The sequence below is a fragment of the Diadema setosum genome, chromosome 10 (assembly GCF_964275005.1).
Source record: "Diadema setosum chromosome 10, eeDiaSeto1, whole genome shotgun sequence".
Lineage (NCBI taxonomy): Eukaryota > Metazoa > Echinodermata > Echinoidea > Diadematoida > Diadematidae > Diadema > Diadema setosum.
The window spans coordinates 8730457-8747495 of NC_092694.1; positions in this window are offsets into that span (position 1 = coordinate 8730457).

The window sequence follows — 17039 nt, forward strand, 5'->3', positions numbered from 1 at the left end:
ATGTTACAAAAAGCTATATACATAATACAGCTGCACTATTAAAACAATGGATATCGTCCCTAATATTGATGTTAGTTAAAGTTTCGTACTATATAAGGGAAGGTATGCTGTGGATAAAGAAGGAGAACCATTCACCTGTTCAGGATCGCTTGTTCCATATATCTTGTATTATTTTATATGCATTTTTTTTTCTATACATGAAATTTGTTTCTTTTTAAGCCGTATATAAGTTTCTCCCTTTTTTTTTTGCATTTTACTATTATTTGTGTACCTACTTGTAAATGCACCTCTATGGATACCATCTCTGCTAATTACGGTTTTCCCCCTCCATGAATTGGTAATAAAGTCAACTCAATTCAGTTTATTATTCAATTTAATTCGCAGGAAAATATTCAGGCGAAATTTTCCCTATATGCGCATTATTGTCTCTACTACACCAGGCTTTGGAAGACACAGCTTTATCCAAAATTAAAACACGGAATGTCAGTAGTTGTTAATTACTTCTTACTCTCTTTGCTCCAGTGCATAAAGGCGAGATTAGAATGAAAAAATAACAGAATCTTTGCAAATATACCCGAGACATTATATGGTATTGCATAAAACAATCATTCAACCTCACTTCGTTATTATCTTATGATGTGGGTGAATTGGACTTGAAAAGACACCAGACTCTACAGAATAGAGCCTGTATTTTGTTGGGGGGGGGGGGGAAGAATGATTGATTTAACAGAGTGGCACAACAAATCAGTATAAAAATATGTCGTTTAAATGATCATTGAAAAGAAAAAAAAACAACAACATTGTAGCTTGAATTGATAAAGCCATTCAGAACCGATTTCCTGAAAGTGTGTCAAGAGAGCATTATTGCAATGTTCATAACAATGATAACATTGCTGCCCAAACCAATACCAAATTCTTAAAAGCATGCATAGTCTGTTCGTCACTGTAGTTACATATTATGAAATAATCTACCCATGACCATTCAAATCATTTACAACTTGAGCTCTATCACAAGAGAAATCAAGGAAGTTTTATTGCAGCAATTTTTCTTCTCGCTCATTTGTAAAAATTCATTATTTATCATGCTTTGTATAGGCTGCCCATGTTTTTTTTTCACCCTCCTAATTGTATTTTTGTCGTCATCGACATGTTTTCTTTGCCATTCCTATAGTCATATAACATTTCTTCGTTTTTATGATTAATTTTACGTGTTTGTCCGTCATTTATGTTGGATTTCTTATGTTTTTCTAAACTCCTGCATTTGTGCGGATGTGTATAATATAATACTGATATAATTGAAAATTGGTGAAACACGTTTGAAAGCTTATGAATCTGCAAATTTTTCAGGTCTTGTGTTACATAGGAAGTTAAGTTAGAATGATCAGATTCATATTTATTCAAGAATCTATCGTATTATTCGAAAGATATGATTTGCTCAGGTATATTTTATTAACTCATGATAATGCTGACATTTTATCTGTTCTATTCTATTATAATACTTATTCTTCCCAAACGCAAAACCTTTTCTTACTGCAAAAGAAAGAAATTAACGAACCCTCTTTCATTTTCGGATTAACGAACCTCTAGGTATAGGGAATTTGTGTGTTTCGGATTAACGAACCTTCGGAATAACGAACCTTCCGAATATCGAACCTTCAGAATAACGAAAAGCACCCCTCGCAACTGGGGGTGTCTTGCAATCTAATCTAATTGAAATCTAATAATAGGTGTTCGCTTGAAGACCGAAAGCAGGTAGGTTACACAAATATGATTAAGCAAAGTAATGCCATTAGCATCATTTTTGTATCATGTACGTGCCTGAAGCTTTCGACAACATACAAGACAGGGTTCGTGATACGTAGGTCATTTATTATGCATGAAAGTTCACTTAAAACGCATTTGCTTGGAAGGGTATAAAAATAGGAAATTGAGTAAATTGTCGGCTTCTCGTATATATCAGTAGACAGCAGACAGACACACTAACTGCCTAAATTGAATTAGGCTAAATATAAGACGGCAGTGCTGGTTTTGGTAAAGGGTCAAGGGTAAATTCGCCCTACTCCCTTCTTTTTTTGTGTTCAAGGCAGCAAGAAAATGAATAGAATAAAAGCCACGTCCATGCACCTACTGAATAAAGTTACATCTGTAACAGTACATTAATTTTAGTCATTAATCTCTGTTCCGATAACAATTTGGCGCTCTTCTTTATCAAAATTAAGTTATTAGAATTGCAAAGAAAAAAAAACCCATAGACATGAAGTGATAGGAAATAGAGAACATATCGGAACAAAAAAAAAGAGAAATAGTCAGAAATATGGTGATGTTGTGGGCAGTTAATATCGCATGTGAAAAATTCATGGTCAGCTAGTACTAGTGAATGTGATTCTCTTTTGCTTCCATATGTATGTTACCTAGGCTTTTATATCGTTGTTTGAATGAAAGCAGATAATGAAAAAAAAAAAGCTTCACGCAAAATAAAACCAATGGATCTATGTTGTAATTCTGCTTGTATTCGCTTTTGCTTATCAATGTAGGCTGATTTTGAAACCGCATGGCATATTAAAGAATACTAAATGATACGGCTTTATGCGGCATAAACACTTCAAAATGAAATTAGTAACTCAATCTATACCTAGGGTTGACAGCAGACATTGACAGAAACCTGTTAATTATGAATGGTGTACACAAATAAAGCACACTGGGTGCGTGCACAAAGATTAAAGGAAATCGCATGCAAAGAAAGTGAGTGTAACTGAGAGATCATTGAATAATCATAGATGCTCACATGAGTGTCCTCGTATTGTTTCAACGCAAGTTAAACCTTCACGGCAAGGTGTCGACAGGCAATCTGTTTACACATAGACAAATTTAATAAGTGTAAAAGAATAATATCATATTTATGAAGGCAGGCAATATGAGGAAATGAACACAAGCGTTCCTCCGTGGTTTCACACCATACGTACTTAGACCTACTTTACAATTTAAATTCAATCATTGAATTTTTTCAATGAAAATATAGGTTAAAGGGATTGTATAGTATTGGTGGAGATTGGGTTTCTGACTTTTTTTTTTTTTGCGAGATACCACGAAACCACTTATGAAATAATACAGAGCATACCATCCTAAGAGAAATTCAAAGTTTATCAGATGAAAATCGGTTTTGGAGTGGCTGAGACATACCAAAACAATGTAAAACAAAGCGATCCTAATAAGAGGTCGGTCCCACCTTTTGTTAGGATTGCTCTCTTTTTGATATCTCAGCTATTTCAACACCAATTTTACATCAAATAAATATTGAATCCCTCTTGGAATTACGTGCTCTTCCAACTTCATAAGAGGTTTCTCATCATCTCACCAAATAATAGCAGAAACCTGACACTAAGTCTCGACCAACACTATATGTTTGTTTTTGTTCAATTCTATGTAGTTCAAATAATGCCGCACGCCCTTACGCAGGACACAATAACACACACATCAAAAAGCATAAAAGAAGTACTGAAGTAGGAATTCGGAGTGATAAGATCAGTTAAGTTTTATCGCTGTAACGGCACTAACAATCACAGCGGCGACTCATAGAGCACGTACAATAGGCCTACCAAAAAAAAAAAAAAAAATACACTAGAAAACGAAGAACACTGCTAACTACCTTGTTGGACACACCGTTGCTTAAAGACAAAAAACTTCCGATTGCCGTCGAAATAAAATCGTTGGCGGTCAAGCACGTGCTTCGGGATTCGTAACTGCCCAACATCATATAAGTCGCAGATCGGAGAATTTCGGTGAGTTGCCGAAGAGCGAGCAACATCTACAACCGGCCCTTGACATGGCAGAACAGTTAAGAAATTTGAATGTTATCAGCAAAGGAATAACAAAAATCAACAGAAGCAAAGGTATACAAATAGGTGGAGCACAATAACTAAATGAAGCAAAATTATTACGGTACAAACGAAAATTAACCCATTAAAAAAAAATGACTCAAACGCCGACTGCACTATGACCACGTTTAAAGGTAGGGAATCCCATTTGCATGCCTTAAATGAAGAGTTGTATAAATACAGTGGTATGTTGAAGATAGTATCATTTTAGAAACTCCCATAAAGTATTGAAAGTGGAAGGTAACATTTAGTACCTTTTTTTTTATTGACCGTTAGATTTTGAAATGAATTTTTTTCGGGGCTCACCGTAAATTCCAGTACATTACTAGGCTACCTTTGCAGACCCATGCACTGCATGTGTGTCCATCATGTATATTTTGTGAAGAAAGTTCATCAAAACTTACAAACATTTCTATATACATTCTTGCCACATACTCTATTATGTTATTACATCAGCTCTTATACTTTTAGATTTGTGTTTATAGTTAAAAGAATACAGAAGACTGCAACAAAAAGGCTTAAGTGTGGCTGACACACAGAACTACTGAGTAGTTGAGTTTTGTGCATTATTCAAATTGTAGATAACTGTTGGCTTCCAAACTTCTCAGCAGTGGCCTAAACAAGTCCCCTGAGGTTCATATTTAATATTTTGCTGCATTTTGGGAGGTCTGTAAAAGGTATCCCCTACCTTTAAAGCTACACTTCTGCTGAATGTATATTCTGAAAATAAGCTGTTGGAAAGTATAACTTGGTATGTTAGTCCATGGGCCAGGCCAGATATTGGTACCATCTGAGGTGGCAATACCTTTTTGGTGTCATTTTGTTTGTCGGGCATAGATATGCTTATCAAGCTATGATAGCATTTCCAAATGAGTAGCTTAGTCATAGTAAATGAATTTTAAACCAATTTGGTTTCGTTGTTATATCCCTATACTTCTGAATCGAGACCAACCGCTATACAAAGAAGAGCACTGTCTTCTGTATGTTCACAGGTGTTCTGTTGTAAACGCGGTGCGCTTAGTCTTTATTCAAGGCAGCGAAGGGAATATCCAAGGGTTATGATGTCCACAGCGCTTAGTCTAATATTCAAGATGGCGAAGGGAATATCCAAAGCTTATGATACAGTGTATATCCCTTTATCTAAAAACAACAACAACAAAAAAGCAATTTCTCGTGAATTTTAGCGTCTTTTTCAATTATTTATCATTTTCCGGTGAAAACGCTGGGTTGAAAACGCTAATACCACGCCACTGTCGCTTTATTTCCATCCAACAATGAAAGATTATGCAAAAACAATGTACCGGTACACTACAATACATTATAATTGATAATGTTGTAAATGAACAGAGTGATTTTTGTTTAAAACTGATGTATTTGTTGAGAGGGTGGTATAAAAACAGTATAGATAATCCCTTTTATTAGGAACTTTAGATATGATAACGGTACATTGTTCTAGATAAAGACTAAGCGCACCGCGTGACAGCTGTGGACATCATAACCCTTTGGATATTCCCTTCGCTGCCTTGAATGAAGACTAAGCGCACCGCGTTTACAACAGAACACCTGTGGACATACAGAAGGCAGTGCTCGTATTTGTATAGCGGTTAGTTTCGATTCAGAAGTATAGGGATATAAAAACGAGACCAAATTGGTTAAAAATTCATTTATTATGACTAAGCTACTCATTTGGAAATGCTATCATAGCTTGATAAGCGTATCTATGTCCGACAAACAAAATGACACCAAAAAGGTTTTGCCACCTCGGGTGGTACCAACAACCCATTTTTCGGCTCTTGGCCCATGGACTATGTGGTGTGTGTGTGTGTGGGGGGGGGGGCAGAGACAGATAATCTGATCGTTTGAAAAAAAAAAAAAGAAGAAGAAGTAATTATCTGCCTTGGAACACGTTCATATAGTTGAACGTACTTTTCCTAAAAGTACAACTTGATATCTCACTACGATTACGAGACTTGAATACTTTAAATGCATAATTTACCATTAGCAGAAGAAACGAAAGCCCAGAATAGTTCTAAAACATGAGTTAGGGATAGAAATAGCCAATGTAAGAATTTGAATCGGTTTTATCACTGTTAGATATTGTTAAATACACAAAATATGAACAACAGTTATAATACAAAATCCTAGACTAAACTGCCTACAGTTATGGTGCCCTACTTTGGCAAAAGGAAGCAAGTGACATTTTTATGGATGTTGACTTTTTTTATTGATTTGGCATATTTGAGGCATGCTCTATTTAACTGAAAAATCCCAAAGTTACAATTTCGGGTTATTTCTGAAATATTCGGGTGGCAAAAGGAAGCAAGTGCACAAAATTGCATGAAAAAAATTGGCAAAAGAAGTAAGTTACAACCTCATGATATGATTGTCACTTGCTTCCCTTTGCCAAATCATTTATATTTACACACAATCTAAAATACTTTGGCGAAAGGGAGCACGTAACATCCTATTGATATGATTGTCACTTGCTTCCTTTTGCCAATTTTTTATGTTTGCTACAAATCTATAATACTTTGGCAAAAGGAAGCATGTAACATTCTCGTGAAATTATTGTCACTTGCTTCCTTTTGCCAGATTTTTCATGTTTTCCAAAATTCTGAAATACTTTGGCAAAAGGAAGCAAGTGACATCCTTATGATATGATTGTCACTTGCTTCCTTTTGCCACTTTTTTATGTTTGCTACAAGTCTATAATACTTTGGCAAAAGGAAGCAAATAACATACTCATGATATGATTGTCACATGCTTCCTTTTGGCAGATTTTTCATGTTTGCTACACATCTATAATACTTTGGCAAAAGGAAGCAAGTTACATAATGATGAGTTTCTATGGGAATATCAAAATTCTTCGAATTGCCTTAAATGCATCACGATATGACTGGCACGAATACCGACATTATTTCTCATCACAAATGTCCATGTTGAAGGGCCTACCCAAAAACATATTTTCTTCATTTGTAGCATTTGTACTCGATGTCACTTGCTTCCTTTTGCCAAAGTAGGGCAGTATGGTTTATTGAAAAAAAAAATAGTGATGTCTTCTTTTATCTTAGGCTTTATTGCAAAATTTTTATATGGTAGGATTTTTGTGATACACCTGACTTACACATGTGCAATGTTAATTTGATATCTCAAACATTTTTAAATCACTGCTCCCATTGATAAACAGTACCTTAAACAAACTATATGCAGAAAAAAGGGTCATATTAAATGATTTCGCCGCCTTGTGGCAGGTCAAATTTTACATCACCACGTGAAATATAAGACAGCCAGTCTATTGTATCATGACTTCAATCAACCAATGAAAGAATCATCATACCTTTTCCCTTAATGTCAAAAGGTTTTCTAATTCTAATTTCTAATTTTCTAAAGATTGTTTACGATTTTCTCATGGCATACACATTATGAATGAATTATAATTACAATCACTCCGATTTTTATACTGAAACCGTCAGAGTCATGACGATTTCATTTTGCTCTTTATTTCTCAATAGACTGTGTCCATGGACCAGATTAGTCTATTTTACTCTGAAAAAAAGCATCAACTACATTTGTTTATAAAGTATCTACACCGTCCCTCTCTATCCTTGGCAGCGTGTTAGAGAGGGATTTGTAAATGGTCATCCATTTCTAAGTCTTTTTTTTTTCTTCTCTGTTCTTTTTTTTTTTTTAACTGAGTAAGGGACAAGCATCTGTATGTCTTCAACAGTCGAAACGTTAATAAACCTTAAAGAGATTTATTCGTCTATTCACTCATGAATCTGTCATGTCACTAAAGCGCCATAAGCTCTTTTCAAGGAAATAAAAATTGAGTGAATGCTGCGGTATTAATGTTAATTAGGTGAAGTTTTGGGAAAATCAGACAATTGATTAAAAACTTGGAAAAAGTAGCTTTTGTACTCTTCACCTCGAAGGACCCTAACTCTGTGATCCGTGGCAATGGTGACGCAAACAAGATGTCAAATTAAAGCTGATGAGCCACTTTGAATTTTAGTAAACATTTCAGAAGAATACAGCATGCATTCTTGACATACCTGACCTTTGAACTTCGGTTACCTTTTTTTAGGAACACCCTGTACTATGACTTTACGGAAGCAGTTTCAAAAATCCAAGTGCCGTCGAATGTTTATCGAATCATACTCACCTGACAATACCATCAATGCGATCCAATGAACCAAAGTTATCCTGATGATAGAGTTAAACGAAAAAGCGGTCAGTATTTTATTTGTTCTTCATCAAGGATCAAGCTTTTTTTTATATGTATCGCTTTCTTCACTTTGCTAATGACTAGAAGTGAGCTAAACATAAATTTACCAAACACTTTTCATCATAGAACGGGAATGAGAGGAATCCTGGAATGCAAAGTTGTTGTTTTCTTCTCTCTCTCTCTCTCTCTCTCTCTCTCTCTCTCTCTCTTTCTCCTAGTCTTTATTACACTGATAACAACTGCAGTCTCCCGTCGATCATTGTGCTGGCAAAGAGGAGACATGGTTGCATTGTATATCTCCCAGAAATATAGGTCTAATTCCATAAAAACGCACATCCCTCCATAAGGTAGATATCCTAGAGATTTCAGTTTAGAATTAGAAGAACGTAAACATGGTGGCGATTTGCAAACTTCATCAGATAGGGCACCGTTTCATGAAAGTTGTCAGCCCTGACAAGTTGTCAGTCTCTGATAGTCACCATAGTTACAGTCAATGACCAGAGCTTCTCAGCCAATTAAAACCAAGGATTTTACTGAAATTGTCAGAGACTGACAACTTGTAAGGGCTAACAAATTTCATAGAACGGTGCTCAGAGGATCTTTAAAATGTGTATTTAAAGTCTTCTTGTTAATTAGAAAGTCACGCTTTTTTGACGACTTAATCTATAATCACTTAATGTCAATCTACATGATAGAAAAAATAACTGTAATGTCTTGATATCATTATTCTCTGATATATCGGAGAAGGTTTTTTTTTTTTTATATCGTTTTTGTCAACAAATAATTCAAAGACACTGTCACTTTTTATTGTACATATAAAGAGAGACTGCACAATCCTGTCACTTCGGCACCTCCATTGGCACATGGCATGATCGGCATCCCGGTATACCTTCTAAAGATCTGCGATTGGGTCTCTGCAACAAGAATCAAATAACAAGTATAGGCCTGCCTGTATAGGTCCTAAACTGCTTTCAAACGTTAGGCTGAGAACGTTTTAGGATTCTAGCTCCGTAAAGACCCTGTTACACCTTTCCGGGCAAGTTTTGCGTGTGATTTGCGGAGAGCAATTTTTGTTACCCGGAGATCCCAGCAGATGGCCCGCACAAGACAGTACCTAGCACGTATCTGCGGATTGCCCGCAGATGTCCACGCAGAACACCATCCAGCAAACACATAACGTTTTCACAACGTTTCCTAAACGTTTTTTTTTTTTTTTTTGAGGTTCCGTACGTCTTCGTATAAAATGGACGTTTTGAAAACGTACATGCAACGTCAAATTTGGGACTTAGCATTTACCGCAAAGCACAGGGTTTTTTGTTGGAAACGTTTTAAAAACGTCGATGGACGTTACAAAACGTTTCAATTATGTCTGCAACGTCTTCGTCCTCTATAAATGTCCACAAAACTTTTTATTAGGTCTTCTAGGTCGACTTCGTCTTTACTGAACGTTTAAAAAACGTTTTTATTTGGTCTGCTACGTGTTCGTCATTGGTTTCTTTATCAAGAATATTCATGCCTACTTATGAATATTCAAATACGAAAATATAAGATTTGAAAACTAGTGGAAATAGACAAAAGACAGTGAAATCTAAGGATTTATGCTGGGTTCAAACTTTCTGTGTTAAAAATAAACTTACCTACGTTATTGTTCAGTTATTCACAATTTCAAATTGCGTTATGAAGATGTATTTCCATATGCTAATAGGCCTAATTAAGGTGTGTGTAATCTAATTCTAGTAACCATGTCTTCATGCATTACAACATTTTGCTGGTATATAAAAGAATGTGATACAGATTCATCAATTGGGAATAGGATGTAGCATAGGTATAGGTGGTAGGACATTAGGAACAGGTTAGGATAGGATTATATAGGCTTAGGATTAGGGTACATTAATCCCAGATTGTGCTTATTTTTTGAATACCCAATAAAGAATAAACATTAGACGTTCTTAAAAGGTTTTCTGGACGTTCTAGACTGATATGAAAGGTTCGCTAAACGTTCTGGAACGGTTCATAAGACTTTTTAGACGTTCTTAGAACGTTTCTTGCACGTTCTAGACGGTTTTCAAAGGTGTTCTAGACGGTTTTCAAAGGTTTTCTGGACGTCCGCAGAACGTCCACAGAACTTTTTGAATATTTTTAAAAGGTTTTACTGACGTCTATGACGTCCAAAATGTTTTTTGTAGGTCCTTAAAAATTCCGAATGGTTTTTTATTGGTTTATTAAACGTTTAAAAAACGTTTTTATAACTTCCATTTGAAACGTTTTAAATATGTTGAAAACCTTCCACAAAAAGACATTCTGAAAGCGTTTTGACTAAACCTCCAAATAACGAACTTGAAACGTTTCAAGAACGTTCAGAAAACGTCCAAATGTTAGCTGGGCAGTAGGTCCTAGAAGGGCCGTAGGGTAAGCAGCTCGCAGGCAACTCCCACGCAACTAGCCAGCAACTAGAACGTGAGTAAAACGTATTAAGTAGCTCACGTCCAGCAGGTAAGACGCAAGCGAAACTCCCGCCCGTGGAAAATTACCCTGCGTGCTGGAAAATCCATACACTCAATAAGGCAGCGTAGCTTGCAAGGAAAGATGTGACAGGGCCTTAAACTTTTGCAAAGTAATCATGGCAGTATCAAAATATCTTGAGTGAAATCATGAGAACGTCTTTGTGCTTACCCGGAGATGGTGTTCATGTTTAAAGTTATCTAAAGCAATCTTCAGCCCTTCCTCGAATTTTCAAGCATGTCTCTTCCGCTGGGTCAACAATGACTGCGTGTTCAGTCTGCAATTGTTCCCTATAGTGTTCGAATGTCTTTACTGTCGTAAAAATGGCTTTACAGCCCGTGTCTCAGTCGCAACAGTCTGTCAAATTAACAAAACTCGTCTAGACTATCAAAGCTGCCATTACGCACGCACGTATAAAAATCAGAAATAAAAAGAAAACAATAATCTCTTGCCAACAGTATTGTCACGTACTGCTCCGGAAACAGCAGTGCAACACACAACTCATTATCCAATGTGAAGTCGGCACCTGTGATTATCAACTTCTTCTAGGGCCTATCCCTGGATAATGGAATCATAATGAATTATGAATAGAATTGTTCAGTAGGCAAGTGATAGGTATAACGATATAGCTATTCAGACAAGCTTCTAATGTATGTAACGAAAATACACGAATAAGAAGAAGCACAGCAGCAACAAAATATCGGAGAAATAATGAATACACGTCAATACTAAGGCAAAGAAAATTACAACTTTGCAACCTCTGTTGGTATAAACTTAATGACACACTATTCCATTGTTTTAAGAAATCAAGTTTCCTATACTTTGATTATAGGTTTTCCCGGCCAATTTCGCACTTTTGTCAGTCCAATTCATGATTGCTGCATTCAATTTAGCAAAATTTAGCGTAGATGACATGTTCGGTATTTCAAATTTATTATCTCTTCATTCAAATAACCTTTAACCTCGTTCTAATCAACACTTTCTCAATTGAAATTCGTAAAACAAGCACAATTTCGTTATTCGTTCATTCAGTTTAGAATTATGTAGTCACGTTTTCACAAACATGCTGCACGCGTTCATTCGAATTCATTTTTTTTGCATCCAATTTAACATCTTTTGCAGTAAATTTAGCACGCATGTTTATGCTTTGGTTCTTTCTTCATTTTTTTTCAACATAGTTATTGTTTTGCAAGCGTCATTATATTTCATATTTTCGTATTCATTTTAGAGATTTTGGCAACTTTTTTTTTCTTCAATGTATACTTATTGAGTCGTCCAGTCCTATCTATAGTGTATGTGGCCACAACTTACCTGGCCGTTGAGCGCTTTATTCTTTGTGCCGGCCAGTTCTAGGAAGTCAAGGTTATGATCATCAAATGTTCCTATAATTCTTTTTCTGCCTTCTTGAGAAATGCGTCTGTATCTAACTCGTGTTGTCGTGACTGTGAGAAGATGAAGTTCATCTCTAGTATTGGTACATGTAGGCATAAAATGACATGTATGAAAGAAAAGGGGCGTTACAGAACAACAAACTCGAGTTATATAGGGTCAAAAATATGATACTTTTACTGCTTAACAGAGCGTGGATGAAACAAAAAATCACATAGAAATACACGTGTAAATGTTTAAAAAAAAAGAAATAACATGACGTTAATTTGAATCAACGTGTTTGAAATTTGACTGCACATACGCGAAATTGAATGACTGAAATACCCTTTTCGCCCAGTGCTGGTGAATTTGAATGACTGAAGAGCACGTGCCAATTTGAACACCCGTTTTACAAATTCGAAAGGCACGTGTACAAATTTCTTTGATCGAAATGCTAAACTGAACGAACAACTTGCAATTTTGAATGACAGAATGTGCAGTGAGGAGGATTTTCGCTATTCAAAACTGAATGAACCTTCTTTCAAATGGACTGACAAAAGTGCGAAATTGACCGGGAAAACATATACTAAGGATAATCAAAACGATTGATTTCAGTTCTACTCATCCTTAGAGCTTGACCATGGCAACAGACCTGGGGGGGGGGGGGGGCAGCGAAAACGGTTTAACCCTATAAAGCTCAAGCTATTTTTACCCCTTCCATGCTCAAGGGGAGGGGGGGGGGGGGCATATTTTGCCCCCTATATAACTTCTTTATAATATCTGTATATTCTATATAACTTCTCTATAATTTATGATGCATCACCGTCATTATTTGACGTTTGGGTATTCTAAGAGCAACTCATACTCTAAACATTTGAAATTTCTCAAGGCCACATATTGAGGGCGATATTTACCAAAGTATAAAGAAATATATTGACAATTTATGCTAAAATCATTTTTTTTCTTTACAATGATATTTTTTATCCCCAGTATATTATGTTTTTATTTAATACCAATCACTTTTATATGTGCCAAAAGGAAAAGCAAGTCATTTGTTATGGGTGGAATTTACCAAGGTCAACACATGGAGGTACTATTTATTACAATGTAAAGATTTATAGGGGACCTATGATGTACTGTTTGGGATTTATATTGGTATCACATCTCACATTTCCATAATATTGGAATTTTTACTTTGCAGACTGATAATATGATCAACAAATGATAATACAGGCACACAGGCACACATAATGTGAAAATGACACAAAATAAAAGAGTACTCTTGGAAAATATTATATTTTCAGTTGTTTCTATTACACTTACTGTTAGATACCTATGTCACATACAAGATGTAAGAAAAAAAAAGAATTAGAAGACCATTTCACACTAACACACGACCATAATTACTTCACATTTTGGTTCTTCAGCAAATTACAGCCAAGAAAACTGCCATTTCATTCATTATTATATTGTTAACTAGAATTGGAACAAAAAAAAAAAACATGCAATATTTGACGGACATGGTTGTCAGATTACGGTTGCCATGGTAACCAGCAATATCGGACATAGCTAAATCATATACTAAAATGTTAGAAATAAAATTTTAGGACAAGTCACCAAATTTGGTTAACATTTGGGAGAGGGCGTTTTAAAAGTAGCGATTTATGTTCAACTACTGATAGCAAATTGAATTACATTTGATATCGTATATAATACACTTATTTTCATCAAACTCTTCTATTGAATTGAATTGAATTGAATTGAATTTTATTTGTTCAGCATGAAAAACAACAACAGAGAATTACATTGATTAACAATCATGGCAAACACAGAGTAAAGACGGATCTTTGGAATACATAAAGCTGAAGGGAAGCAGCCAACGAGGAATTAGAATACGGTAGAGTGGTGTCCTCCCTTGTGGGCTCCTAACCCACAAAGCCCACAAGGAAAGACACCACTCTACCATAATTATACGCATAAGTGAACACATTGGTTTTTTTTTTCTCCCAGGCACAAAAGTAAAAGTTGCAGAAATTGACATGTTGTTTTTCATTTGCAAATGCCCTTCAAGTTAATGATACAGTAACAAAAGACTAGTTTAACACAATAAGAGAAAAGATTGAAATAGAAAAAAGTACGTTTTTGTTCTCTTTATCTCTTTATAACCTCAGACAAAATCAAAGTGGGAAACTAAAGGGTAAAAATGAGAATTTTATGTCAACTCAAACCTCAAATGAATTATGGAGTCAAGCCATAAAGGCGATTAAAATTTCATTCTTTAATTTAGAGATTTAGAAATTCATTGAGACAAATTCACGAACCAAATGCTATTTACAATGTTCCTAATTTGACAAATCAATTGAAATTCCTACCATTTTGTTAATATTGCTTCTTCTCACATTTCATGAATTTGGATTTGACAGAAGATTTTTTATTTTCCTCCAATCATTTTTAACCTTTATTGATCTTTTGGGCTTCAAGGAACTTTTTTTTTTTTGCAATTTAAGTCATGTTTTACTGTGTTAAATTTGTCTTTTGTTTTCATTGTTACATGGAAGAACGCTCAAGCAAAGTTTCCATTTTAGTGTCCTAACAGGTTGATAGGCAGGGTTACGTCAATACATTAACTTTAGACAAATATCTATGAGAATTACAAACGAAAAAGTATTTACTTTCTTTTTTTTTGCTGCATATATATATATATATATATATCTTTCATATTTGAAAATGAATAATTTCGTCAATAATGAATTTATGATAGTGTAATTGTCCATCAAGATGAAGCAAAGAAAAAAAGATCAGATATGATGCTAAACAATATTTTCTATTATGTCTTGCCATGTCTGCACTCCTTGTCAGTGATTTTTTTTTTTTTTTTAAGGGTCGAGTACGGTACCTCTAACGTAAAAAAAAAAAAAAAAAAATGGTGACACCAAACTAGAGAGTTCTTTTTGAACGGACGAAGGTTAGTGGATGCAGAAAAAAAAAATGAATGATTAATAAGACCACAAGGGTATGCTATATATAATTTTGATTAAAGGCATATTTACCATTTGCTGATGAAGCAAAAACGCAGCTTTACTACTTCAAAATAGATCTAAAATATGAGTTTTAGGAACAACCAATGTAAAAATATTAATGATAATAATCAATGCTAATTATTTTTAAATATACAAAATCAGAACAATAGTAGTAATAACATTGATTTTACGACAAACCGTCTATACGGGGTCATCCCACGAGACCGACACCCACGAGTCATACGGTCCACGAGAGCGACATCAATAAAAGGTCCATGAGTCATACAGCCCATGAGTTATACGGCTCAGGAGTCATACAGTCCATGAGTTCGACACTACGCACAAAAGGCTCATGAGACCGACACTAAGCAAACACAGCCCACGAGACCGACACTAAGCAATAAAGGCTCACGAGACCGACACTAAGCAAAGAAAGCCCACGAGACCGACAGTAGGCAAAGAAGGCCCACGAGACCGACACTAAGCAAAAAAGGCTCACGAGACCGACACTAAGCAAAGAAAGCCCATGAGACCGACAGTAGGCAAAGAAGGCCCATGAGACCGACAAGGTAAACAGCGCCATCTACATGTCAATTACCTGTACAGGGTGTTCCATGAACGGAAAAATAACATACTGGCGGGTGCAATTTCGTCACGCTATCAAGTGAAAGATGGTAACCATCTATATCATGAACGACATCAAATATGTATTTCCACATACTTCCAGGGGGCAGGTATGTCAGGGAGCGACATTGTTTTCAATTAGAAAAATAGAATTGCATTCTTCATGCCCTCCCCCCCCCAAAAAAAAAAAGGAGAAGACAAAAAAACACATGGTCAAATGAATTGATAAAAAGAGGACAAGAACGATGTATGGATTAATTTTAGAGCTTTGATAATGCCACCGTGTTACTTTTAATAGGCTTTCCTAGTTTTTAGCTAGAAGATGGACAGGATGTACTTTTTACCTCTTCTCTTTCTCTATTCACTATTTTCTTAGGCTATATTAGATATCCTACCCCCGTGCTTAGACGTTTTGGAGTAAGATCTATTTGTAATTTTCTCTGTAACTATAATGTATGTAATTCAACTGATTAAAACGTTTCATATCGCAGGGAGTCACCTCGATTTGTGGCTTGTGTTATTCTCCTCCAAAACAGTACATTTTTCGTGAAATAAAATAGCTGTTTTCATGGATGCATCTTTTTTTTTTTCCGAATCCGAATCGAATATGTATATATTATATAGGATCCGCCTATATGAGAAATTGTCATTTTTTAATCATTTACTGCCATCACATTTCGTGATATTTTTTTCCTTGATAGTCTGACTCGTCGAGCCAATGCAGATTAACATCATAGTACAACAGAATCTCATAAGATCCCAAAATCCGTGAAGTATAGCTAAGACCACTTATCTCTCATCAATTCAATGTATTGTATTTGCATTAAACAAAATGTATATGCTTTATTTTCTTCCTAATTCGTTGACTTGTATTAAATTCTTGTCTGCAGCTCCACCTTCTCATCATGTAATTTAAGTGATGTTAATTTACCAGTTCTGTGACGAGTTTTCCACAAGCAATCACCTACAAGAATAAAAACGTAATGATTTTGGTAGCCACTTTGTTAATACAGATTAGATTGAATTGCACTAACAATTTTTCTTACAAGCCGTTTTTTCTCTATTCAAATCATACGCATACTCGAATCATGCCGATTTTTACCCTATAAAATGCCTCCCACGAGAATATAATAACAATCACCAAAGGCAGATCTCTTTCTCTCTCTCTCTTTCTCTCTTTTATTGGGGGGGGGGGGCTGGGAGTAGGAATATATAAAAGAGGTCAAAGGGTTAACATGCAAACGAGGGTGTCTTGGCATCTTTAGTTAATGTGGAAAGATCTGTTGCACGCTTTTACTGAATTTTGTTCACTTTTTTCACAAACACACACCCACGCAAACACAATTAAAGATCCTGATCATTTCGGGGGGGGGGGGAGGGGCAACTGATGGGGTAACACCTTGGCAAGTCTTCTTTTCTATCTCT